We start from the raw sequence: 27,236 nt of genomic DNA on the forward strand, positions 1-27,236 counted from the left end.
CATTGGAGCTATGGACTGTTGCCAAATAAAGAGAAATAGTACAATTTTTATTTGTATTCCTAACTATTTGTCAGAATAAAAAATACGATTTAACAATGTTTTAAAAGTAGTTACGGGGAAAAAAAAAAAAGTCTTGATGTTGATAAAGGCCAGTGCCTCACTGAATAGTTGAAAAGAAACTGAAAACTAGAACCATAATTTTGATTACTACTTCTTTGTTTTCTGACAGGACATATTTCTCTACTTCCTTGTATTATGTTTTTCCTTATATGCTAGTCACAACATTTATCTTGGTGTTATGACTCTCTCTGTCTTTTCAAATGCCTGCCTTCAGGGGTACTGATGCTACTAAGGACATTATATTTGGTAGATCTGCATTAAAAATCACTTCTTTTTCCTTTCAAGCTATTTAAAACATCACATTTATGCCTCAAGAATTACACTTAAAAAATGTATCTATACATCCCATGAAACCTAGACCCATATGACCCAAGTTTGTTTCTTTGCAGGAAGAGAAATTTCCAGCTGGGGACATTATTGCTGAAGGGCTCTGAAGGAGAAATTTTCCAATACACGCACTATTGCTTATTTTTATTGGGAAAATATCCTATCAGAAAATTCAGAAGAATGACACAAAAAATGGACAGTTTTACTATGGACATCAATAATACCAGACCATTATTTGTCAAAAGTGCAATTTAAAAGCAAGAAAGGCAGAAAAACCATGCAGCACCAAACAGATGCAACCTTCAGTACTTGCATGATTTATAGTTTTAGATAAGATAGTTCTAGTTCTGTTCCATTAATTAACCATTTTTGCACAAGACATACAGACACATAGACACAAAGTCAGAGGGAGAGTGTCAGAGAATGACATATGCTAAAGGATGCTTTAAGTTGTAATGAACTATTTCTCTACCATGGTATCTGTCCAAAGGAAACCTAAAGAACAGCCGGTAGAAGCGGAATGCCTGGTGCACCTAAACGCTGCATTCAGAAATGTTTGGAAGATCAGTGTGTTTTGCCTGGTACAACCTGCACTGATCAAACCTGAGGTAAGCTGCATGGTAACCAGTTCCACCTGTTCTTCATCAGTAAGGAAGATTTATATCAAGTACATTCAAAAGAAAATTAAAATGTAGCATCCTGCCATTTTTTCCTGAAAAAGCAACCCTAGGCACCTAATAACAGAAAGGGCTGTAAGCAGTGTGAGAAGAATGGTAATTCTGGATGTTCAGCATTGTCCTCACGACCCTCCCTCCCCCCTGTTCAAACCATAACAGCAACATTTAGAAGATATAGTTAAGTGTGTGTGTTTTCCATTTAAAATATTCATGCTCATTGATCACAAATAGGGCAAAAAATGTCATACAGTTATTACAGAAAAAGTGAGTTGATTAAAAAAAAGGTGACCTTTAGAAAGCATTTGCAAAAAATGCCCATTGTTTGTTGGAAGATAATGCCCAAGGGAGTTCCAGGCAGAGTCAAAAAAAGCTAGCCAAACAAACAAACCCCCCCCACCCAGTGTAAATAATAAGCTTAGAGAAAAATACTTCTACAGGAAAAGCCATAATTTCTAATATTTGTTGTATTTTTTTTTAAACTCTACCTGTTAAAACAATCCAGAAACTTGTCCTCATGGCTATGCTGTGTTCTGCCCTACAGAGTATCTCATCTACACCCAGTTTAGGATTACTCCCCTTCTTGGCTACTGGAACTCAAAATGTCCTTGACTGATACATTTCGGCTCTCAGGGTGAGAAAGAATGACAGGTAATTGCTATGTGCTACATCTGATGGGTAATTCAGAGTGGCATTCAAGTCCATTGACGGACTTGAATTTAGCTGCTTACACATTCTGTGCATTGGACTAAGGACATTACCATCCCAAATAATAATAAAAGGGGGGTTGGGAGAAGGGGGAAGGGGATGATGAGACATAAGGACAAAGGCAGGAGAAAACAGCAGTGCCTGAAAATTTTAATCTAGATTTATGTGCAGTGAGGACCCCCCTACCCCATCAAAAAAAAAAAGGGGGGGGGAGGGGATTGGGGGGGGAGGCATAGGTATTTACATAGAATCTGTAAGAAGGTTTGAAAGCTGAAAAAACTCATAGGATTCATATGCTACGGTCAGAAAGGCTGGGTGACATGTGAGAGATATTACTTATACAGCATTTTAATTAGCAAGTTCATTTCAATGTTTTCCTTATCACCACTTTCTCAATATCACCTCTTATCTCTGTATTTATTCTGACATATGTACTCTTTCAGGAAGAAGCTAGACTATCATATTTTATCTCTTATTTAAATGCCTGTGCTTCCTCAGGTAACCAGCCCAAAGGTAGAAGGGCCAAATTACTGAATGAGTGGTAGCTGTTTGTTTGTCTTTTCTTTTTAATAAAAAAACGTTTTTGAGTCTTGTTGTCCAGGTCAGATTAAGAAAGGTATGTGAAGATGAGAACATGAGCTAAGAATTGCATTGCATGTTGCACAGTGATATAAAAAGGGTTCTCTTTATCAAAAGGCACGGGGCTTGCTTCCTTTTTTTCTTTTTTTTTCTTTTTTCTTTTTTTTTTTCTTTTTTTTTTCTCTTTTTTTAAATTACCAGCATAAATCAGGATTTCTTTCATTTAGAGTTACAGTGATGCAGATCTATACTAAATGGGTTTACTCCATCCCCTAAATTGCTACTATTTTACCCAGAAAAAGAATAGGAAGTGTCAGTTGTAACAGAGAATGCAATGTATTTATATTCCATTTACCAATTTAAAGAGAGAGAGTTAAATATTTAAAATTATGGCAACCAAATACCAAGATTCATATTAATATTTTAGGGATAAATGAAAGACTGTTAACAAGCAAAGATACATGCTTCCTAAATGGAAACGAAATGGCTTTTCATTTTGTTGTATAATTAATATTCCAGTTTAATGACAGAAATATTACTTGAACTTGAAAAATTTTTACAGAAAGCTTTTTGCAACTAAATCTGAATGAAGTCAGATTCTGCAGAATCACTTACTCATAAAATATCAAAATTTTTGAGTAAATCTCTACTCAAACTATTCATGACAATGGAAATCTTGTCAAGAAGTGTTATTTTCAGCTGTTTTTCAAGATACAAGTATTCTTAAAAAAATGTTATTTAAATTGTACTCTCCGATATACTTCTACCATTTACCAATATTGCGTTTAGTTGCTGTATTTTCTTAAAAAGGAAAAATGAACTATGGGATATAGATATTTATTATTATGTTATTAAATTAAATATTTGATTATAGGTATAGAACTGTGTATAAAACATATATATGAAAGTTTACAACATACACACACAGAACGCATATACCTGAAGACAGAATGCCGAAGTTATTCTTGGTAAATGTACTTTGTGATCTTCATACAGGCTTTTAAGAGAGTTACTTAAAGTGCTATCTCAGCTACATATACATAAACACTGTACTGTGTACATACAAACAGTTGAAGGGGACTGAAGAACATAAAGGAATGGTTAGGGAGCTTAGAGCCTGGTCATCAGTTCAAACCAAGTCCTGTGGGTAGTGGTTCAAGTGCATAAACAAACCAAAATCTTTGTGGAATGAGTAAGCGGCCACAGACAACTGTTTGGCAAACGTGTGTCTGCATTTACAATTACATTTAGCACTTGCTGGCAGCCTTAAGAGAACAGCAGCCAAGAAACTAATGCTTATAGACTCTAAGTGACCCAGGTCAAAAAGCTGGGTTTGGGGATCAGTGCTGAAGCACACACTGTTGATCAAGAAAGGTCAAATGTCTTGTCTGTTTTCTGGAAAATGAGTGGGTTTGCATTCTTCTTTACTTTCACTGGGGAAAAAAGAATTTCAAACATTTCTCTAAGCAAGTCAGCTATAATGGTATTTTGTAAGTATAGTTGATGTGCCAGACATAGTATTAATGTGCTCAGTGAGTAAATAAATGCATGAAAAGAATAATAAATCTGATCTAAATTTGGAAACTAAAACTCCTTACCAAAGACATTTAAGTACTTCTCATCATCTGCTTTGGAGACTGGTCTGAAAATACTGTACTCTGAAAGTTGAAGGACAAAATAATTCCAGTACCCAGACATGCAACTTTTAAATTTAAGTGTGAGACAGCATTTTATTGTGAGTTAAGGTGCCTAGATACTTCCTTGTTTTGAATCTCAGCTCTGTGTTTCTTATACATTTCTCCAAAAAACATTCCAACCTGATCTCAGAGTCTAGGTCGGGGCCATTCAGCACAGAGACTCCATCTTCAACAAACCCCAAATCACAAACTGGTGGGCCACAGGACAGTAAACATAGCTAGTGTTATACATAGGTCAAAAATAATGCAGTCATTGCCTTAAAAAATACTGACAGATAAGACACCTATAGGAGAAAGATGCTCTTCTAGCAACAGAACAGTCTGGTGCACATTAATGAGTCTGATCCCTACAGGAAGATTCTCTTCACCTCCAAAAAGAGGAGATGATACGTTTGACAGAAATTGAAGCACAGGTGTGCCTGTAACCTGACCTACTCTCATGATACAGTATCTTAGCTCTCATATGTTTAGAAGAAAAGAAGCTTCTTTAAACAATTCATTTCAGTATTGGCACTGTAAAACATACGTCTTTGACTTTTGCTAAATACCAAGTCTGGTAATAAATATGGCAGTGTAGGTTTGTATTTTACTTTGATATAGAAATCATCTGCATGAAAGATTTTTTTTTCAGAATTTTCTTCCCCCAAACTGCCAGGATTGAAGGTTCAACAAAAAAGCAGACTGAAGCTTTCTCCCTCTGAAAATGCCACTGAAGCTTCAAAATTTTGCTGGCTTACTACAAAATTATTGTCTCAGCAAATATTCTTCCAGTGACACATGCCAAACCCAATGCCTTCAATGAGCTACATCTCTGCAAAACAAGTGGACCCTAGTGAAAGCATTAATACCAAAGAAGACAGATGTTTGAAACTCATTTTTTAATATGATGCATATATGACAGAGTCTTATAAAGAGAAGAAAAAGTAGTAACAAACACTTCATTTCCTCTAAATCAACTAATTATGAGTCTAAGAAGTCATTCAGAAGGTGAAAGTCTCACAATGGCTTGAAAATAACAACCCCTATAATCTTAAGTATTTGCAAGCATCTATGTGTATACTCTGCAATGTTTGTTTCTTATTAACTCCAATGTATGCTTGTGCAAGAACAGTGACATCCTAAGAAATAAGAGTTAAACCTTGCAGAGCTTTGTCTTCATGAACCAGTTAAGAGCACTCAATTTCTAGTATCAACGTACACATAGACCCCAAAGCTGGAAATAGAACTGGCTCTTCTTGTGTTCGCTACTGACTTGACACTGAGATAATAGCCTCTGACATGAAGAGTGTAAAACTAGAACAATGAAAAACACAGAAAAAAAAGGGATGGCTGAGATGGTAGAGTGTTTGAATGCGTATATGTCATTCATTTGAGTACTAGAGTGTTTTCAGTTTTTTGTTTGTTTGTTTCAATAAAAGAGAAGAATTTACACACACGGATCAAGTGAAAAACAATGATGTCCTAACAGCACCAAAGGAAAGAAGAGAATGCAGACAAAAGTGATGAAGCATAACCTTGTGGTAGATAAAGAAAAGGAAAAGAAAGAGGAAGAATGCTATGAAGAACAGAATGAAAAAAAAAAAAAAAAACACAAAAAACATAAGGAAGAAACAGAAGCTGTACTATAAGAGGTGCAAGAAAAAGTGCTTGAGAACCAAACTATGAAAGTGACAAGAGTTGCAGAGATAAGAAGAGTCTGGTGGGACACAAAGGTCTTGCTGGGAAAGCAGATTGCAAAGGTTGCAAAGGCATGTTAATAACACAGAGCTTGAAAATCCTCCCTTTCTGGGAGCTTTTCATAGAGCTGTGAGAAAGGAAACTGGGGGAAATCAGTAGCCCCTGAAGTTTATTCTACCCTGCCTTCACCCATTTCTCTTGAAATGACAAAATATATCTCTTTACCTTAAATTTTCTGGATTATTAGCTGTAGTAATTAACATGCTTTCTTTTTCATGTATCACTATCACAGTTTTAGTAGAACTGTTGCTTGCTTCTCTGTGGTTGGTTCTATATCATCTAGTAGATGCTCCCTTTGCTTTAACCCATTCTGAACCTCAATTTATATCCTTCCTTACAAAAAAAAAAAAAAAAAAAAAAAGAAGGAAAACTCTTAAAATATTAAAGCATTAGTATGAAACACTAATTTTTAATAGTGTTGGGCCAGATAGCAGTCTTACGCTTCTGTTGATAATAAGACTCAGCTTGAGGCACAGAATTAACTCTGGCCTCATTCAGAGAAGTAGAAATATCTGAAATAAAGCTGAACTCTGCATACAGATGTATATTTAATACTATTTGATATGGCAAAAAGAGTCTGAGAGAGGGAAACTAGGCTATATAGATGTCTCTGCCACTGCTTTCTTGTGTAACCTGTATTCCTATGCTTACCATGTCAGAAAAACTTCAGTGAGTTGGATGCTCCCAATTACAGTGAATGAGGAATTAAATTCCCCGTATTGCTGAGGTCATTTTGGATGGTCAATCCATACGAAGAAGTCCACAGTCCACTAATGGAAGAGACCAGAAAATAACTGTAACATTACGGTCTGTTTTATCAAAACACAAGGAAAAGCAGTATTTCCCAGTGTTTGGTGAATTGTCATCTCATACAATCTCTGAGGCTAGTATACTGGAATGTAAGTGCTCTTCACTTAGAAGCAGATAGAACATCTGATCTTTTAAAATAATAATGGGGATGTAAGTGCATTTGTAAGACTTGTTTAGAAACCCACAGACACAATACCACAAAAACGTGATTTATTTTTTTTTTACTTACAGCAACAGCTTTGTGAGACAAAAGGGGAACAAAGCCATCATGTCAAACAGTGTTTATAGTCAGTGCCTGTGAGAGACTGGAATGGAAGTTGCTGCTATTTGTACATTACCTGGAAGTCTGCAACTGCATAGGAATTGTTTACATGAGATTTTCTTCCCTTGCAATGCATTAAGTTATTGCCTTTTGATTTTTTTAATGAATATTCTGATGTGTAGTAATGAATACTAATTATGCTAGGAAACCATTGATTATTCATGAAAGAAAAATCATTGAAGACAGGTATAATGGCAGCTGATTTATGCATTCAAGTATTTCTAGCCTGGTCAAGGCTTGCATCTCAAGCAGCACAAAACTTAGTAAATGCCATATTAATTTAACATAGAAAAAGAAGTGAGCCACAGGCTACACCAGGATGAGAACCAGTGCCTGTAACTACTTCCCAAATGAACTTCCTTTCCAAGAAAACTGTGGACATACTGATTTACCATTATAGAGTACAGAACTTAGAGAAAATACTGATACATTGTTAAAACCATCAGCATTCTAAGTACATTTCCCCAAAAACTCAGGTCATTTTCCAATATGCTTATATTTGTGTAAGAAAGACAGTTTGGTATTTCTCACTGAAAAAGCTAATGGAATGAATAACAAACCTGCAGGTAACCAACATTTCCCTGAATTTTTCTTTTTCAGGGGGATGGGGGGGGGGGGGGGGGAAGAGACAGGGTGGAGCAGGTGCTTGAGAGGTGTTTTTTTTTTTTTTTTAATTTTAAATGTATTGAGTAGCTGAGCTTTTGATGCAAGATATAGTGCTATGAATTATATTACCAACACTGGATGATAATCAAAGATACAGATATTTAATATCAGTAAACAGCATTGGCTGAAAAAGCACTGCAATTAATTCATACTTTTGTAAACTGCCTAGGAGTTAAACATCTGTTTAAGACAGCAAGATTTGGAATCAATTAACTTTCCATTGATCTTTTCTCGCTATTACGACAAGTTTTTAAAGACAAAGTGTAATTTTTTGTGGGTGACAGGAAGAACACTGACATGATTAATACAACAGATCTTTAATTTGGTCCCTTACAACATTGAAAAGTTTGGGCTGTTTACCAGTTCCTCAGTTATCCCTGACAACATAGATATTAAATGTACACTTGACTCAGACTATCAAATTCAATTCACTTTAGACATGCTGGTATGGATTTGCCATAGATACACCGGGTTGCTTAACTAACTCTGGGCTGCATAAGCATCCTTGACTTTTTCTTATTAATCATTTTATCTTTCAAGACAGCCTCTTCACATCTACTCTTTTTTTGTCGTTGTTGTTTTGTTTTGTTTTTTAAGTAAAGATCTTCAATCATCAGTATATTTCTTTTGATATGCCACACTCTATCACCCCATGAAAAATGCATCCTGTTCCTCTTCAATCAAACACTACTTTCCCCCCCCCCCCCCCCCCCCAGCAACTACCAATTTCATTTTCTGACCACTCCTATTGAAGCAGCACCCCCACTCACACTTCTCCCCTCACAGAACTGCTATTTCTGCAAAAGGAACTGTTCAAAAACCCATCAACTGCTGAGTATAACAGTCCACACACGAGTCACAGCCCTCAGTCTGGCTGTAACATGGAAAGCTGCATGCATATTCTCAACTCTCATTTCAAAAATCCCTTTCTGTCTCATTTAAATGCCACTGAACTTTGAAGCCTTTTGTCTACGAGTTTCTGCTTGCGAATGAACAAAGCTCCTTGCTCAGAAGCAAGTTTTACTATAATGTACTTTTGCTTTCCAGTTGTAGTGCTTCCCAAAATAAATGTAGTAAGCACAAAGGGGGAAAGTGCGCTTGCCTTTCCTCCTCCCCTCTCACACCCCTGCACATTTCTAACATTTTTTTCAAGCTTCAGAGTGCCACCGAATCAGAAATAACTGCAGCCATTCACGAGCGGCTGCTTAAAATCTGCATCTCTCCAGACACGGGTTCCATGCTGGGACACTTGCCTCTGCCCTGAGCCCTTTCCTGACACACGGCACAGACTCCCTTGCTGCAGTGCAGACTGTCAGTTTACTCAGTTTGAACTTTCAATGCAGAAATTCAGCATGATGCAGTCAGCCAGATAAAGCCGCACTTACCTTAATTGAAATCTTTTCTCTGGTAAAGCTGGCGCATCAGTCAAATCAACAGTGATTTGGGGGTAATCTAAGTTTCAATCAACACACTCCGGGTTGCTGCATACTGCTATGCCTGTTTTTCATTTATGTTGAACACTTCACTGTCTAAAGGAAAGAGAGAGAAAGATGAGCTGAAATCCTCAGAGGTTCCTAGGGAGTGAGAGAAGAAGCACCAAAGCTATGTTTCTTAACATGAGATTCTCAGCAAGCGTGCTCAGGTCTGGAAGATCGTGTAACTGCTGTGATAGGCTCCTGTCATGTCCCCTGAGCCGTGAGATGATCATTGACCTGATTAGCTCTGAACACTCCCTACATGCAGAGAAAGCACTGAGAGGATTGGTGGGTCGCAAGGGAATTGGGAAAGGCACCAGGGCCACTTGGGAATCTTCATTCTTCCAGACTAATGGATGTGCTGCAGCTGAGGCTGTAATTTGTGAGGAGGTTATGCATGCTGTTAACCATCTGAGGACTTAAACAAATGTGCTTTTGCATGCTGTTTCTCAAGGTGCACCAGCATTCAACACAGGGTAGAGCTGAGTAATTAGAGGCTGATGTAGCCGTTTCATAATACAAGGTTCACTGTATGAGATGTTCTGTAAGCTGAGTGATAAAGTGGCTTCATACGTTTGCCTCTGACCCTGGGGACAATAGCAGTTAATGGGCAGAGTAAGTGAAATTAGCATGATGGGCTCATGTTAGCCCCCAGATGGCAATAAATCACCATGGAAAGGAAAATAAAGGAACAACAAAACCCAAACAGGATAGGATTATTTAACAAGTGTATGTGGCAATTTAAATAAAATGAAGAGAAAGAATGCCAAATTATTACAGAAAGGACTCTTAAAGACAGAGATAAAATCAGTAGCAAAGCACAAAAATACATGTTCTCTTCTACACTTGCAGAAGAAGAACAAAAAAACCCACAGGGAATGCATTTAAAGGACCTAATTTGCCTTTCACTTATACTGATACAAATAAATCTGTTAAAGATGACAGCTTAAATTTAGATGGAAAAAAAAAAAAAAAAGTGAGAGAAGAATGAAGTGTATTTGTTACCTATTTTTGCTTCTATCATATTACAGAAACTAGACTTTTGTAATACTAAGTTTTCAGGACAATGTGCTCAAATTAGTCTAGCCAACGTACGTCAGCTTTTATGACCATCTTCATCTGCGTTTTCTCACTTCTTGAATGACAATTACAGTGTTAGCCAGTTGACTCAATTTTCCATTCAGGTTTATCCATGGAAATACCAGTTAGTGGCTAAGAGAGGAGCTCACAGGCTATCATATTTAGTAATGGTGGTCTGACACACTAGTGGAGATGGATAACATTTTAAGATTTGGAACCTACATTTGCAATGCCAGCTCTACTGTATGTTATTCTATAAATTCTGAAACAATGATAATCATAAACATCTACTGAGATTCTTAACCAAATTTACTTAGGATCTGTTTTTATTCATTCTTTGAGTAAATTAGTGTAATTTTATTTTAGTAGAATGAGTGGTCAAGAAAGCAATTTTTAAGTTGTTAACCCAATGACAGAGGAACTAGATTACGTACATTCTGCAGGCATTCACATCAGAAATCTAATTATTACAGAGAAAACACTATCACGTGACTTAGATCACTCAAAAGTAATCATAAAAGTTTGAATCTCAAATATATTTAGCATAACACAGACAAGACAGAAGACATTTATTTGTCACCCTAACTATAATGCCTGAGAAATGAGCCATAAATCTAAGCTAAGTGTTCCCCCTATGGTCAGTAGGAAGAGACTGACTTTTCTGCCCTAACAGTGGTAGCTAACGATTTTAGAGATCCTCCTCTAGAAATGCCTCTCTATTTCCACTGAACAAAAACTTCTCATTTGCAAAATCTGGGTAATAAGACTGTATTTGGCAATATTTCTTATTCAGACAGTATTTTTTTAGAACGTAGAATATCTTTTAATAAGACTTACAGAATGCCTATCATACAGACTGCCATTTCACCTGGGACTAATAAAAAATAAGTATTATTCAACTGAGAAGGTTTTTACACATATTAATAAGAAATGTAAACATATTCTTGAGCTTGACTAAACGAGTTTCATGTGTCAAGACTATGATGATTTGCTGCTACAAGCCCTCACAGAAAAAGAGGTTGCTTTACCCATAAATCTGTACTGCAGAATGGACAGCAAGTCATCCCAACATTTACAATCTTACTTGTTACGACACAGCATCCTTTATGAAATAATTAGGCCACAGACACACACTGTGTTATTTATTTCAAATACAATCAAAGAAATTGAATATGAAAATGGCATTAAGATCATCTAGACAACTTCTTTGTCATTCGTGAAAGCTTCCATTTACAGGTTTCTTACCATTATGTCTAGTTGAGTCCCTATTCTCACCAGCCCTGGAATCTTCCATACTTTTCTTAAACAACCTAGTAGATCTCAGTGTCAGTAATACTTTTCCTTTTATTAACCACTTCTCAAAACTCCTTTGGTAGCTTTATACTAAAAATTCCAGTCTTATAATACTGTTTTATTTCTAACCTACTATTCTGATTGTCCTTTTAAGGTTTAGAAGTCAGCATTCATTAGAAGTTCGTAGGACATAAACGAATTATCTTAATTTTTCACTACTTTAAGTAAAGGTCTGAAAGAGAAAACAGTGTCCAGAAAAGGGACTGAAGTATGAAGTGACAAAATTTGAAGAGACAACATGATTTAAGTTTGCACAGAAAGTACTGGGTCTTACTGTTGACTTGGACAACTAGACAAGAAATGAGCATTTTAAATTCAGTGTTGACAAAAGGAAACAATATTTGAATCACTTCTAAGTCTTGCTGCAGTCTAAACAACAAAATGGAAGTCAGTTGTCCTGGGTATTATTCCCCATCCTAAATGTAACTCAAGATTTTGAATTCCGTTCTTATAAATCATCTACATAAATGGACCAAGATTGTTAAGAGCAGGGAGCGAAAATGATCAGAATAGAAGTATGTCTTTAAAAAGGGCTAATATAATCACATAGTAAAAATTAGACATCTCTCTTGACTCATCATTCTCATACAGAGGGGACAGTACATTAAACCAGTGGCCAAAAAAATGGGGGTGGGATTAATTTTCTATGCAATCTGTAATTAACCTTTTGAATTTATTACCACAAGCCATGATTATGGTAATCATGCAAAAGCAAAGAACTAATATATATATATATTTATATATGAGAAAATTTTAAAGTCACAACAGGTTTTAGAATGTATACAAAACAAAAATCTAATTTTTAAAGACTGTTCCTCATTAACAACTCATTAACAACTATTACCTCACAGACAAGAGAAGATACTAATCATGGCAAAAAAAATATTCTACCAAATAATATAATTTAGTAGTAAAATTTATAAGACCTTTACAGTACTGTTGCATAAGCCATGACATTTTTACCGTCAAGGTCATTAGATACTTGTGTTTCATTAAAAGAATAACTTAGATGTTTGGGATTTTATTTTAACAGATGAATAGCTTTTTTTTTTTTTTTTTTTTTTTTTTTTTTTTAAAGCTGTATTTCCCAAATTCATCATTTGAATAAACTGAATGCCAAAACAAATAAATACAGAAGTAGTAAATTATTCCAGCATAATTTTCTTACTATCATGTAAACATCTTGAGTTCAGAAACACAAACCAGTGCAGCGTGATACATCACCATGCATCAATTGTAAACTCAATAATTCTTCTGTGGCCTTTTACTCTGTGTGGACAGTGAAGGAATCAACAATAACCCACTACATTTATAAATTTTCAGCTGGACCAAACCAGACAGTAGTTGCCTTAGCTCTGTTATGCTCAGGAACTGAATAAACTAGAAGTCAATCATGTACCGAAAGCTTCAACATGCAGAATTATTATTATTTATTCTACAATGGAAAAGATTCTTTGGTATAAAAAAGATAACATACTCCACTAAATGTCCTAAGAAATTCAATTTACTAAGTAATTTCTTCCTTTTTAATAAGTAATTAACAAAAAGATGTGTTGTCTGCTTCATTTTGGCTGGAAAGAGAGTAACCAGAAATCAGCTGTGGGAATACTCTAGGATAACAGCAAAAGCTGCAGAATAAAAGACTTTATAATAAGAGAGAGAGTGAAATCACCCTTATTCTTCTCCCCTCCAGAGATATGCATATCAATAATAAACCACCTAAACACATTACAAATGCTTTGAAGTGAACCATTTGAACTTTTACAACCAACATATTTTCCACATTTTGGCAATTTCCACATTTTTTCTCCATAGTGGCCAGACTAGGTAACTCTCAATAGTATCTGACCAGACTAGATAACTCTCAATACTATTTGACAATTCCCTTGCATTTTAGCACTGGAATTTTACTCTCACCCTCATTAATTTCAAAAGCAGATGCTGAGCAGACTCAACTCCAAATTCTCACCTGGCTTACATCAGCGTAGTTGCATTTATTTAAGTGGAACTGTACAGCAAATTTATGAATTAGTGAGATCTCACGCAAAAGCAATACATCTTGTCATCAATTAATATTATACTAGATTCCAAAGATTCCTGCAATTTTATCCAACTTTTATATATATATAACTCATTTTCTTTTCCAGACTTTCTGGCCATAGTGAGTACAGACAACACAATGAAGTTGATTGCATCTAGCAAAGAGTATAATCTTGAATATTCAGCACTTTAGTTCACTGCCTTGTTAAACAGGGTGTGGATGTTAAGCTAAAGATGTTATCTTGTTATCTGGACAGAAGGAACTGGCTAAATCCTAGCCATACTCACTGGAAAACTGTTCACTTCATCAGGCTTTTTCTTCTGGTAGTTCTAGGGACTCAGACAACTCCAAAGCACTCTTGTCCTTATCTGACCACTATTCTCAATCCCAGTTTAGCAATAGTAATCAGTACCATTCTTTTTGCTTAGGCCAAACTTCCAAAGATAAGAAAAGTAGTACAACATATTGCTGTAAGACATTTCCAATTATGTTATGCAATGTGCGCTTTGAGCTTCATTGTACACTTTTATTAAGTGAGGGTGGTAGACTGACACATTTCAACATTGGCGCTATTTCCTTGGAGGCATCCCCACAATGTTGGAGACATTTAGGAGGCAAAAGTATGCCTCCTAAAAAATGTATAAAGAAATAAATGCAAGTTTTAGAGGTTTCTAAAACAACAGAAATGTTCCAAAAGTGTAATGACCGTATAAAAACTGACCCTTATCTAACGAGGCATCTTCCAGACTCTTCTCCCAGAGGCCACCCCTGCAGCCCCCTGGCTACCAAAACTTGCCACATAAACCCAGAAGAACTATAAAGGCTGTTTTGTTAAAACACAGAATCCCAATTTTGTACTGTATTATCTTTCTCTATGTACTGAGATCCTCAGGAATACTAAAATGTACTCTACTGGACAGGGGAAATTTTATAGCTGAAGTTAGTTTACCTCTGCTGTCAGCAGTACACCTATATGGTTCAACTGAACACAAGTTATACAGCAGTAGCCAAGGGCGCGGTTTTGTAGCAAAGCGTGACATGTAATTTCTGGTCCGGGTCTTCCTTGTGCTGGTGGCTATATAGCTCCTTTTGGCATAAAAGCGAAAACAGGAGTGTCCTGCAAGTTGCACCACTAGGAGTGTGGGAGACAGAATGACTCAGGGACATCCTTTCTAAGGTACAATTCCTCCCTCACATCCTTCTTGTTTAGGTGAAGGGAACAATGATTTGTGGTATGACCTGTCTCAGCAGCAATTTACAACAACTTCCCAGTAAAATCTCTGTCTGCTGACTGCCTTTTGCTATCCACTTACGTTAGCATGTGAGGACAGGGGAGAGAGGATAGTACAGGAAGTGTGCAGGGATGCAATATACTGCCTGTAATCACATAAATATCTTACACCTAACCGTTAGCCTCCATGTTCCCATCTGTCTGAATAAGGAGGGTTTGCTTGTCCCCTTGAAGGGGACAAAACTGAACTGCAATTTAGTCTTGGGATTCTCCCTGGCATTTTTATGGCTGAAGCCTGCTCTGCTACTTACTCAGACTAATACTATAAATCTAACACACGTTAAGGACCACATTTTCAGAGTCATAAAGCATCATATCAGTCCATTTTTTCAGGGGATCCACAGATCTTTTAGAAAACCTACAGAAAATCAGATCATCAGAGGTGGCAGCAACACCTCTGCCTACGGTTGTTCAGACGTGGTTGATTTCTGGAAAAGCACAGAAATGTTTAGAAATTTAATTAAAGAAAACTTTAATTAAATCAAAATTTCCAGGAAACCTAACTTGGATGACTCTAAGTAGTTTTAGTCTTCTAACTTTAAGGCTTTATTTTCTTTCTTCTTCTCATTATTATGTTTTGTTGTTTACTTTTAACTTTATCATTGACAATTTTTCCTTCTGTGATGCTCCTCTTCTCTCTTTCAGTCTGTCCATGTCAGAGTCATAGTATGTTATCTTTTAATATTTATGTTTTCGTTTCTTTGTTTCTTTGTTTCTTTGTTTTTTGGTTGATTGGTTGTGGTTTTTTGTTGTTGTTTTGTTTTGTTTAAATTCTTCAGAAATCTGTGTCTTCTCTCCAAGTTATTTTAATTTACTTATTTGCTAGTTATATGAAACATTGTTTCTTACTTTAATATGCTCTCTTTCCACTTATTCATTCCTTATTAATGCTTCTCCTTATACAGTTCCAGTACTATAAGCTCCATCTACATTTTTCTCCAAGAATTATTTTTCTCATCTCTCTTAGCATTCCTCCTTCTATGTCTCTTTTCTGGCAGTGTTAGAAGGAGAAGTTGCATTTTTCCATATCCCTGTAAAAACTTCTTAGGTAGGAAAGGGAATGAAGTTCTGACATAATTGCTGTTAGAATCAAATTCCCTCAACTACTGTTCAGGAGGAGCAAGAAACACTCCAAAGGAACCTGACTCAGAAGTGTTATTTATTCCTGGTTCTCTCTTGTTTTTAATGCTCTGAAGAAAGTCTTCTCTTAAATAACAGACATCAGCTTCTTCCTGTGAAGATCAACTCCCTTCTGTGTAGCAAACTGGGAATCAGGCTGGGCTAGGCTATAGGGATAATACCTGCAATATCATTTTAATGCCAAACCCTAAAATAGTAGGCTGATGGGAACAGTGGCCAGCAAGACAAGCTCTCACCTGGGGTCAGCACTCTCCCTTCACATGTGACAATGCTAGTTAACATTTAGGCTGCACTCTGCTGAGAGAATACCCAAGCTACACCATGCCAAGTTGGTGTAATGGTTAAGAAGTCCCCCATCCCAATCTTCTTGGAAGAACAGAACTTTTAGAGCCTTTCACGAAATGTAAGCATGATGCAAGTAACGTAGTCCCTTCAATAGGCCTAATGGCAAAGCCATTACCCTGAAAGCATTTCACCACATCAAAGCGAGTAATAAACGTTTTTTTGTAACGTAAAGAAACTGAAACATGTAATATATATCGATCTTATTTTTTGGATACCAAGGAATACAAAGATTTCAATCCCGTACACAGACACTGACACTGATTAGCAGGGCCTAACTATACCTAATTTGCTTCTTGTTTGTACCACTCACATCACAAACCTTTCTTATCCCTTCTCATTACATACAGCACATGCTAGGACCCCATGAAGTCTGATTATCTATAGTCTGAAAGAGTTCTGAACAAAATCATCACTTCCTTCTGCAGCTGCATGTTAATCCTCATCAGCTTGTTTTTTGATCCTATCCCAAACTTCAATAATATTGGTCTCTTGGGCCTTGATGATTGTTAAGTTTCCTAAATTTTCCCTTAGATGCTCAGCAGAGATGTAAGAATGAAAAGGCAATAATAAAAAGTGTCTTCGTAATTGTTTCATCCTGTAATCATTACTTCCAATGGAATCTATCAATATGAGCATCTTAAAAGCTCAGAAGACACAGAAACAGATTATGACATGAAATGTGAAACTGACTTCTAGGCATCAGGAAACTGAAGGGGGCAGGAGAACTGAGAAAACAAGGAGCTTCATTTCCTCAGGCAGCCTAAGCATGTCTCAGCTGCAGCCCCTTCACTCAGGAAACAGAGGCAATGGTTTGGCAACGTAACCTTGGGTACCATTTCCTATAGAAGGAATAAAGAAGTAAGGACATACCATCTTAAACTCTACTTCACTCTAGCTTGCTGCCAAAAGCTGGTACAGAGCATGCTGGAACAGAGTTTCTTTATTATGGGCTTGGATGAGAACATTATGTTGGATGAGAACATGCCTCCACATTATTATGTTGGATGAGAACATGCTTCCACAAAGCACAACCACCCTTTATCTCTTTTTAAGATGACATGGTTTAAGACAGTTGGTTAAGTAATACAACTTGGCCTCTAGTGGTTAGACTTAATAGAATTCTCTAGCCACAGAAGACATGATTTATAAAAAATACATTAAAAAAAATGTTCAGGTTGATAATTATTATCTTCTCTGGACAGGAATTATCATTATGTGATCATGCTCATTTGGGGCCATTAGCTTCTCTTTCCCCTTTTTTTTGAATAGTGAGGAATGAAAGATGGTTTAATTATAGTACAAGGAAATTACCTCCCTTTTCGTGGGAGAAGAGGGGAGAAGATGGTGTTATAATCACAATACAATGCTGAGACTGTAGGATATTACCTTAAAATATTTATTCTCAGTTACTTTCTCAGTTCCATTTGCATTTGTAATAAGTACTATGTTTAAAAGGCATTCACATATACAAAATCACAATAAAAGGATTTGGAAGCTAGAAGGTACAGGCTTCACATCTAAAGTTCAGAGTTGCGTTTTCTCTAATCACTGCAATTTGTGATTCATGATCAATGTGAACATGTGTAGTATTAACAGTCTGTTAAAAATGGCAGATTAAAAATGTAAACTCTTAAGTGTATAGTTACCTAAATAAACGATATGTATTCATTCATGTTTGTCTCTTTACAAGCATAGCCAACTAGCCCATGGTCAGCTATCTCCAGAACCATCTATACTGATTATTAATCAGCTTGCAGAAACCCTGTATCTTTTTTTTTCCTATTCATGAGGGCACTTCTGAGAATAATAATTACACTACTTAGCCTTTATCTAGTGCTTCTCATCTTTCAAGTGCTTCACAAATATTAATTCACTAATTAATCTTTCCAACAACTCTGATTACTCCCATTTTACAGATCGAGAAACATTAGCAGAGAGGGCAAGAGACCTGCCTGAGGACATGGCGAGTAGAGAAAGGGGAGAAGACTGAGGGGAATGAGGCTTATAACTAGAAAGAAATGAAGGCAGATGGAACAAATAAGGTTATGGTTCAGCAAATAATCGTAAGACCCCAATAAAGAATTTAACATTCCAAAGGAGGGCAGCCCTATGGTGCATTATGCAGTCATTCAATATTCCAAAATATCCATGAATCATACAATGGAACAGACAAATAAAACATAATGTGCACTTTCACATTTATTTTTTTTTTAACAACTTGCTGTCTTTTCTCAGATACTGGCAAAATCATAAAAGTAATCATGAGCCCAAAACAAAGGTCAGGAAACTAGAAAATCTGCATTTATTGGGCATCTTGTTTGTTGCAGGGCTATCCATACTAAAAATTGGATCAACTAAATGCAAAGGCTGCCCAATGCTAGTGGCATAAATTCAGTTAGGATTTTTATGCCTGGTTAATTTTGCATCCTGGAAGGCTCATTGAAAGCATGCTATCTGTAAGACTAGATCTCAGATGAAACTATACAGAACAAAACAGATTTACTTCTTAAACCTTGCTTTTCTGCTTTCAAAATAACCTCTCCTTAATCCTGTAAGTAACCCACTTTTTTTTTTTTTTTTTTTTCCCCAAGTTTTACAATAAAAAAAATCCTTTTAACCAAATCTCCCATGATTGCAGAAAGACATTTCTGCATTAGAAGTACAGGGAAGCATGAGTTAATATTGTTGTACAGCAATGCTTGGAGGAAGACTTTTTTATTAAGATTGTAAGAGATGCATCAACACCTGGAATTTAGGACAGTGACTGGGGATGTGAGCTGTCCAGGCTAAGGCCATGAACTGAGTTAGTGATCTGAGTGCAATAACTGTGCTCTGTGATGTAGCTGACAAGAACTTGAGGATTGGTTCTGGATTAGAGCAGAATCCCAACAAGTATACTACACATGTCTACCCAACTTAAAAAGCTCTAAATAATGAAAAAAAAATATATATATGCAAAGTACTTTATGTTCCTTGAAGCCTGAAAACAAGCTTAAAAAGTACTAAGACATGAATTTTATCATACATGCAAACAATTGGTTCAAATAGGGACCACTTTGCACCTCTTCAAAGAAGTTTTGCTTTCTGCTCCACAAATAGCTCCATTGCAAAAACTGGTAAGGTAAATATTTGTTCCAGTTTTGCTCTATGATACTATTATGACTGACATTATTTACATAATACTGTATGGTGTTGATGAGTGACAACAGAATCAAAATGGTGAACAGTCTCAAATATACTCATATATTCTAAACTTCCACACTACACTGATATTCAAGAGTACAGAAATGTCTGGTAAGAATAAAGAGAGATTAATAATGCAAAAAAAACCAACCTGTTAAATTTCAACCATGAAAGAAACATACGTGCTATAAGGTCCACAGCTTGCAAGAGTGGGGTGCTGCCATACTTGTACCCTTTTCTTGCCTCCCTCAAGTTTCTCCCTTGTCTGGACATGGCCTAAGAAGAATGAATGAGTATGAAGAATATTTATCTACAGAATAGATACACCTATTCTGTATCTTGGAAAATTATCTGCTTCCCAAGCCCTAAAACCATGAAAGCAAGCAATTTTTCAGAAAAATAATATATATCTTTTTTCACTCCTAAAAGATTTTGAAAGATCATAGTTCCCTTAGTTCTATACCCTCTTAAAATCAGAGAGCATGTCCCCTTCTCGTTTGTCTTAACAGCATGTTAAAAAGAGTACAATGTTTTCAGACTCCCACCCATGTTAGTGAATATTATGTACATACTTTCCAAAGCTGACCTTTCAGAAAACCCGGAATCACCAAGAACACGGGGTGTCCCTGGATGGGGCCAGGCAGGGCTCATCCCAGCACCCCACCAGGAGCAGGGAACTAGGGCAGCCCCAGTCCCAGGCACTGGGGGCCAGGACGGGCTGAGGCTGGGCTGGGCTGTGGGCAGGCCTGGTTGGGCAGGGGCCATGTTTGGGCCAGGCAGGGCTGTGGGGAGCTGGAGCCCAGCCTTTCTGCAGCCTCCATAGAGCAGGGGCTGGTGGCCTCAGGGCTGCCGTGGGGCCTGGGCCTGGGCCGGGACATGGACAGCAGATGGTGGGGGGGGGGGAGAGCTGGAAGCACCCTTTGGGGCCATGATACAAAGTCAAAATGGAGCAGGTTAGCAGGTTAAGCAGGCTGGGCCCAGGGCCTTGTCGACATGAAAACATATTCCGCTATTTGCTTATCTTCCCTGTGAATATATCTTTCCTAATATATAGTCAGTTTTTTTTTTCTTGTTCTGCTTTGTGTCCATTGTCTCTTGTCTCTTCATGGCCCAGTTTTGAGATGTGTCTGGCTCATCTCTATGCCCAACCTTTTGGTGGGCAACAAGATTATCTTCCGCTTAGCTTTCTCTCCTTAGAATCATAGAATCGTTAATGTTGGAAAAGACCTTGAAGATCGTCTCATCCAACTGTCCCACTACCACCAATATCACCCATTAAACTATGTCCCTAAATACCACATCCAACCTTTTCTTAAACACCCCCAGGGATGGTGACTCCACCACCTCCCTGGGCAACCCATTCCAATCAACCCTAATTCTCTCAGCCTTCCGTCCTACACTATGTTCTCCCACTCTCTTACTACTTGGTGGCCCTTCACTGGACTCCACCGAGTATATTCACATCTACCTTGTAGTGGGAGCCCAGAAATGGACACAGCACCCCAGATGGGGTCCCACGAGTGCGAAACAGAGGGGAAGGATCAATTCCCTTCAACTGCTGGTATTGCTTTTCCTAATGCAGACTGAGGATGACAGTTGCCCCCTGGGCACATCGCTGGCTAGGTTCAGTTTGTTGCAGAAAAGGACACTTAGCTGCTTTTCTGCAACACTGCTTTCCAGCTGTTCAGCCCTCAGTACATACTGGTGCATGGGGTTACTACTACCCAGGTGCAGGACCTTGCACTTGCCTAAAGCATGGTCTCATTTTGTTCCTTGAGTCTCATGGCTTTGAAAGAAGCTTCATGCCTCAAGGCTCAGGCTGGGGCACTGTGGCCATTTGGACATTGGGGAACTTCCAGTCCCCAAGTTCAGCTCTAAAAGGAAGAGACAGATTTTATTTACATGTGTCCAGAATTATATTTGAAGGTTTCTGAGCAAGGAAGGAGCTCAGAACTGATTATAGAAACTTAATTACTGTTTTAGGAACTCAATTATTTTAAAAGGTGATGACTATTTATTTATTTCATTTAAAAACTAGACAGTGCTATGCAATACAGTGCTGTAAGTTAAACTGTAAGATAAAAATGGTTATCAAGGTATGGCACATACTGGTTCTTAAATATTGAGACCTAGTAAAATAGCTTTAAATATCAGCTTATCTTTAATTAAAATTTGTTAATATAATCTGAATGCTGCTGATGCTAATATTTTCAAGTATTAAAGGTTATTCTAGGCTAGGCAGGAAAGTGTCAGTTTTATTTTTCTAGCCTTCTTTATGTTAGCATAGGCTTTGGCTTTGTATTCTTCAGGAAGGAAATGGTATGTAATTATTTTGGATGTCGTCTTTTATTGCTTAATTAAAGCTATACAAAGTGGAATAAAGTAAACTCTCTCTATCACACTGACATTTGCACAGCAGCACATTGCAATCAACTAAAAGCATATTTTTCCGATGTCATTAATGATATAAAAGATACAAATTATATATTCATGAGGAATATTAATAATGAAATATTAATTTTTGAAGAAAACACAGTATTAATAATAAATAATCCCAATCTCCATGACCATGATACTAGGATGATATTGCTTTACTTTGGTTTCAAAAATAATTAAATAGACTTACAGAAAAACTCTGCTGCCTTGTAAACAGTGGTAAAACACACATCTCAGAACAACCTCTATGTAAGCAGAATCACAGAATCATCTAGGTTGGAGGAGACCTCCAAGATCACCTAGTCCAACCTCTGACCTAACACTAACAAGTCCTCCACTAAACCAGATCACTAAGCTCTACATCTAAATGTCTTTTAAAGACCTCCAGGGATGGTGACTCAACCACTTCCCTGGGCAGCCTATTCCAATGCCTAACAATCCTTTCAGTAAAGTTCTTCCTAATATCCAACCTAAACCTCTCCTGGCGCAACTTTAGCCCATTCACCAGGCATATGGGAGAATAGACCAACCCCCACCTCCCTACAGCCTCCTTTAAGGTACCTGTAGAGTGCAATAAGGTCTCCCCTGAGCCTCCTCTTTTCCAGGCTGAACAATCCCAGCTCCCTCAGCCGCTCCTCATAAGACTTGTTCTCCAGACCCCTCACCAGCTTTGTTGCCCTTCTCTGGACTCGCTACAGCACCTCGATGCCCTTCTTGTAGCGAGGGGCCCAAAACTGAACACAATACTTGAGGTGCGGCTTCACCAGAGCCGACTACAGGGGGACAATCACTTTCCTAGCCCTGCTGGCCACAATGTGTGTTATGCAAGCCAGGATGCACCTGCAGAAGAAATGTGTAGTAACAACAAATTAATTTACTGTGCTATATCGTTGAACTGAGGTGAATTCTGAAAGTGCTACTTCTTCAGAGAGAAAGTTCTATTTTAATAACATAGATGTGAATGTAGACGTCCAAACCAAAACCTGAAAACAAAAAATAGAAGAAAGTGTCTCTATTTGTGTCATTTATTTTCTAATTTAAGCAAAAATATGTGTGAGATTAATAATAAGTCCACACTCATTACTGTAAGACTTTTCTTCAAAACAGAGAAACAAAGAATAATGAAATAATGGCTAGGATGGGTCAGAAAAAATCCTGTATCTGAGTATAACTATGGAGCTCTCGTATCAGAGATTCGCAGGAAATGTCATCAGCAACTGACAGTCTCTATTGTTCTTACACCAGTTTTTTACAGTCTTTTCAGTGAGTCTACAAATAAGTGAAACACTTATACAAGTGACCCTTCTAAATACTTGTGTAGCTTTTCAATGTTTTGGCTTTCCCATTGTTTACGCCTACATTCACCTCAACTTTTCATTTTTTAAACTTGCTCAGATGGTAAGTTATCTCTGTTTCTGTGTGCACAAAAAATCCCCCATCTTTTTCTAAACTACTTTTTGAAGTGATAATGCTATCTCTTTCTATGCCTCATTCTCAACACTAATGACATATTTCCAGTCACTTCCACTTGGCATTATATATGTTAGTAATCTTTTAATGCTGATCCCATACCACAAAGTTCAAGAGTATAATGTTTTGTAAAACATCAGATGCAAATATTCACGCTCCAGAGCTTGTGAACTGTTTTATCCTCAATAGCAAGCAGACTGGGAATGACTGCAACTCACAGAGACATATCTGAGTCAGTCCTAATTAGCTCAAATACTGGTAACAGCATAGCAGGGCACAACTCCAAGCTAGCTACCCAAATACATCCTTTACTATTGTATTTACTATAGCACATCCAGCAAACAATAGCTCTGAGACCAAAGGAATGGTGCAAGACATGCCCTTTGTGGTATGATTCATTTCACTACAGTCACAAATAAAGTTGTTCCAGTGAAGATTACAGGGGAGATTATTTACATGAAATTTGTAGGACAACAGATTGAGAGCCAGACCTTGCATATATTTATTCAAGAGAATATTTTTATTTGTTCAGATTAGAGCCCCCAAAAATTCACTGAACTCATTAAATCTCATCTTAACATTTCCAAGACTGAATTCTAAAGTCATAGTCATGTTTATAACCATAGTTAACTGAAATTACGTATGAATCAAAACTCTTGAAAAAGTGAAACATACATGGATAATATATACATGTAATTAAAATGAGAAACTTATAAATAACTCCTTGCTAATATTTATGTGATATATATACATATGTATATATACATGGATTTATTTATAAGAAAAGGTACAATATCGTAAAGAAAACCAAAGTATTCAGAAGTTTTCAGAAGATCTGTTTTGATGCAAGTCTATAGATTTTCACAACTGAAGAGTACCCTAGTAAAGAATGTTGCAATACTCCTGGATACCCTAAAATAACATTAAACTGCACAAGACTCTCATGAGTGATTTATTTCATTGAGTTTGCACTGTTGTAATTAACCACCAATTATAAGTAATTAAGCTAGTCATTTAGGCTACTAATGAATCATTATTAATTAAGAATATCAGGAAGGTTTTGTCCACCTGAACACAGACACCTTTCTGAAAATTAGATTTATCATTCTTGGCTGGTGTGACTTTCTGCCTCCCTTTGAATATGAAAAGGTCATAGAACATTTGCTAAGATCAGATGCCAAACTTTTAGGCAGTTATTATTAGAAGAGCAAAATCCCACCATTGCTTGCTACAAGCTTCCTCTAGTGTCAGTGTACAGAAAAAAATAAAAAAAAAAACCACTTATTTTCTGAAAAGAGACATTCTGGTCAAGAGTTTTGTTTTTGCCTGTCAAACTTTTACAGCTAGATTTCCTAGTTCATTGGACAGACATTTCTGTAGAGTTTTTTGAGCTAATGTTATGCCATGTCACTTTACTACAGTAATGAGGCAGTATATCTGCAGTACAAATTGATTTCAACTAACCAAAAACTACCTGGTAAATAAATTTAAAAGAGCAAGCATAGGTATTCTCTTTTAAGATCCCAAACACATCTTATAAAATCCTGAAATACTGAAAATGTGTCATTTAGTTATGTAGATATGTCTTTTACAGATAGGAACTTCAGCATTGAGTTTCTTAACTTAGTTAATGATATTTCTGTAAGTTTGTAGTAAAACTTTTACATAAATGGTCTCCTTCTATTACTTATTCTTTTAAAAATTTGTTTGCTTTTATCAAAGCAGTCTTAGCCAGATTTGATCTGTTTGTAAATGTTTTTCTCTGACACAGGCTGGGGTAAGTAATAGAACATGAGGAATGTATCTACATATATTTACTTTTATATCTAATATCTGTTATTTACTAGTCATTACGTCTTTTCTCCCAGGTATGCTTCCATTACAGGGTGCATTTTGAATATAAGGAATCAGCCACTCTGCCCCTACCATTTCCACCTCTAACAAGCCATGAAGTCCTGCTACCTCTAAGGCAAACTGAAAGAGAGGTTCCATGGGAAAAGAACACAGCCTGTGTGAGTTGCTGTGCTCCTTTACAAAAGGAGGCTTATGCTACAATACCACCACAGGATAAATCTGTTCATTTCATAAATGGCAGAAGGGAGGGAAAAGCTGGGAGAGATAGCTATTGTAATTTTACAGCAAAAAGTTCATGTCAGTCAGATGTAGATGTATGATAGCTGTTCCTGTAAACAATATGGATATTCCACACTCATTTTTGAAATCACACTGTAAATGCCTTATTCTCAATTTGGTATACAGTGCAACTCCCGTAATTTTTCATACAGCAACAAGCAATGCAACAAGCAATTTCCTTCCACTATCACAGTGGTCACATACTCCACTTTCAAAGGAACAATAGCTGAGTGTTGTCAGATACATATTTTCTTACCAACAAAACAAAGAAACCTGACCTTTCCACTGAATGCAGTATCTTTCCTGCTGAAAATTTTGAGATCTCCTTATCACTATTACAGACATCAGAGGCTGACTAGAAAGCAAATACTTCATTAACTACACCACCCTTGCACCTGGGACTCAGAAATGTTCCAAATACCAGTGATTCAATCAATTAAAAAATTAAAGGTATCTTCACTACACTGAACACAGACACACATACATTCATATAGCAGATACTTTCCATACAACTAGCATTGACTTTATGCCATGCTTACCAATCAATGCAAAATATCTCTTCTTAAAGATATTACGGAGGAATCTGTGACAGGAACAATTCCCTCTGAGAACAATGAAGGAAGCCATGCAGTATGATATGAACCTTTGATATTGCACCTTGCATGAAAAGGTATAATTCTGCTGAAAACTAAAATTGTAAGTAGTTGAAATGTAATGATTTTTATCTTCAGACAAAAGTGAAGCAGTACCCTGAAAATTTTGAAATAAACTGTTTTAAAACTTTTTTCCCTGATACATCACAAACTCATGCAAAGACCTTTTCTGGTTCAAACAGAAACTGATTTTGAAATAAAACTCAGTTTGTCTTGTATGCCAATGTACAGCCAGTTTAAATAAATAAATAGCCCTACCAACAATTCAAAATTGTTATTTTGTTAATAATACAGGGTATTTAAACAGAGGAAAGAAATACCACAGTTTTGATATTGATTTTGTTTTTTAAATGCAGGTAATTTCTCTTGAATATTTCAATTTCAACACCCAGCAAAGAAACAATGCAGAGCCTCTCTGTGAAATAACTGAGGCACAAGTCATGCTTCTTCATTAATCAACAGTTGAGAAAGATGGGCAAGGCAAGGTAGCAAAGATGGGAAGAGATGTTAAAACAATATCTTGTCAATATCTTATTTTCTGAGCAAACTATCCATGCCAGCTGTGTGACAAAGCAGCAACAGAAAATAAGTGGTATACCTGGCTTGTCATTATGACAGCTGTTACCTTTACTGAAACTAACATCATTTTATTTTTATGCCATTTCATAAAGTAAATACTGTCATCCCAGGGAATTCAGGCTTGCATGCAAACTTTTAATAAATACATTAATAAGAGTTCTTCTGTCAAAAATATACTTCTAAATTAAAATACTTGGAAAAATGATTTTCTCATATTTTCTTCTGACAAGTTAAGAGTATCTGAATCTCCAATGTTCACATTTTCCCATGTTAATGTGTATTTTTAAATTAGATTTTCTTTTCTGTATTGCATTTTTTGTCGCAATTATAAACGATTTAAAAAATGGTAATTGAAATACAGTGGGCTTAGCTTTAGTTAGTTTAGTTTCTTTACAAAAAAAAAAAAAAGACAAAATT

General features: G+C 36.7%; 1 protein-coding gene across 5 annotated transcripts in view; it reads right to left on the minus strand.

Moving 5' to 3' along the window:
* Nucleotides 1–27,236, minus strand: part of CDH12 (cadherin 12) — a 588,550-nt gene that overhangs the window by 231,917 nt on the left and 329,397 nt on the right. For 4 of the 5 annotated variants that reach the window (XM_084508730.1, XM_084508731.1, XM_084508732.1 and 1 more), the window contains one exon: nucleotides 9,026–9,169. The exons of the other annotated variant lie outside the window; for it this stretch is intronic. The gene's annotated coding sequence lies outside the window, so the exon portion shown is untranslated. The remainder of the gene's footprint in view (nucleotides 1–9,025; nucleotides 9,170–27,236) is intronic. 5 annotated transcript variants of the gene reach the window in all.

The sequence above is a fragment of the Aythya ferina genome (assembly GCF_964211825.1).
Source record: "Aythya ferina genome assembly, chromosome: 2".
In the NCBI taxonomy this organism is placed as follows: domain Eukaryota; kingdom Metazoa; phylum Chordata; class Aves; order Anseriformes; family Anatidae; genus Aythya; species Aythya ferina.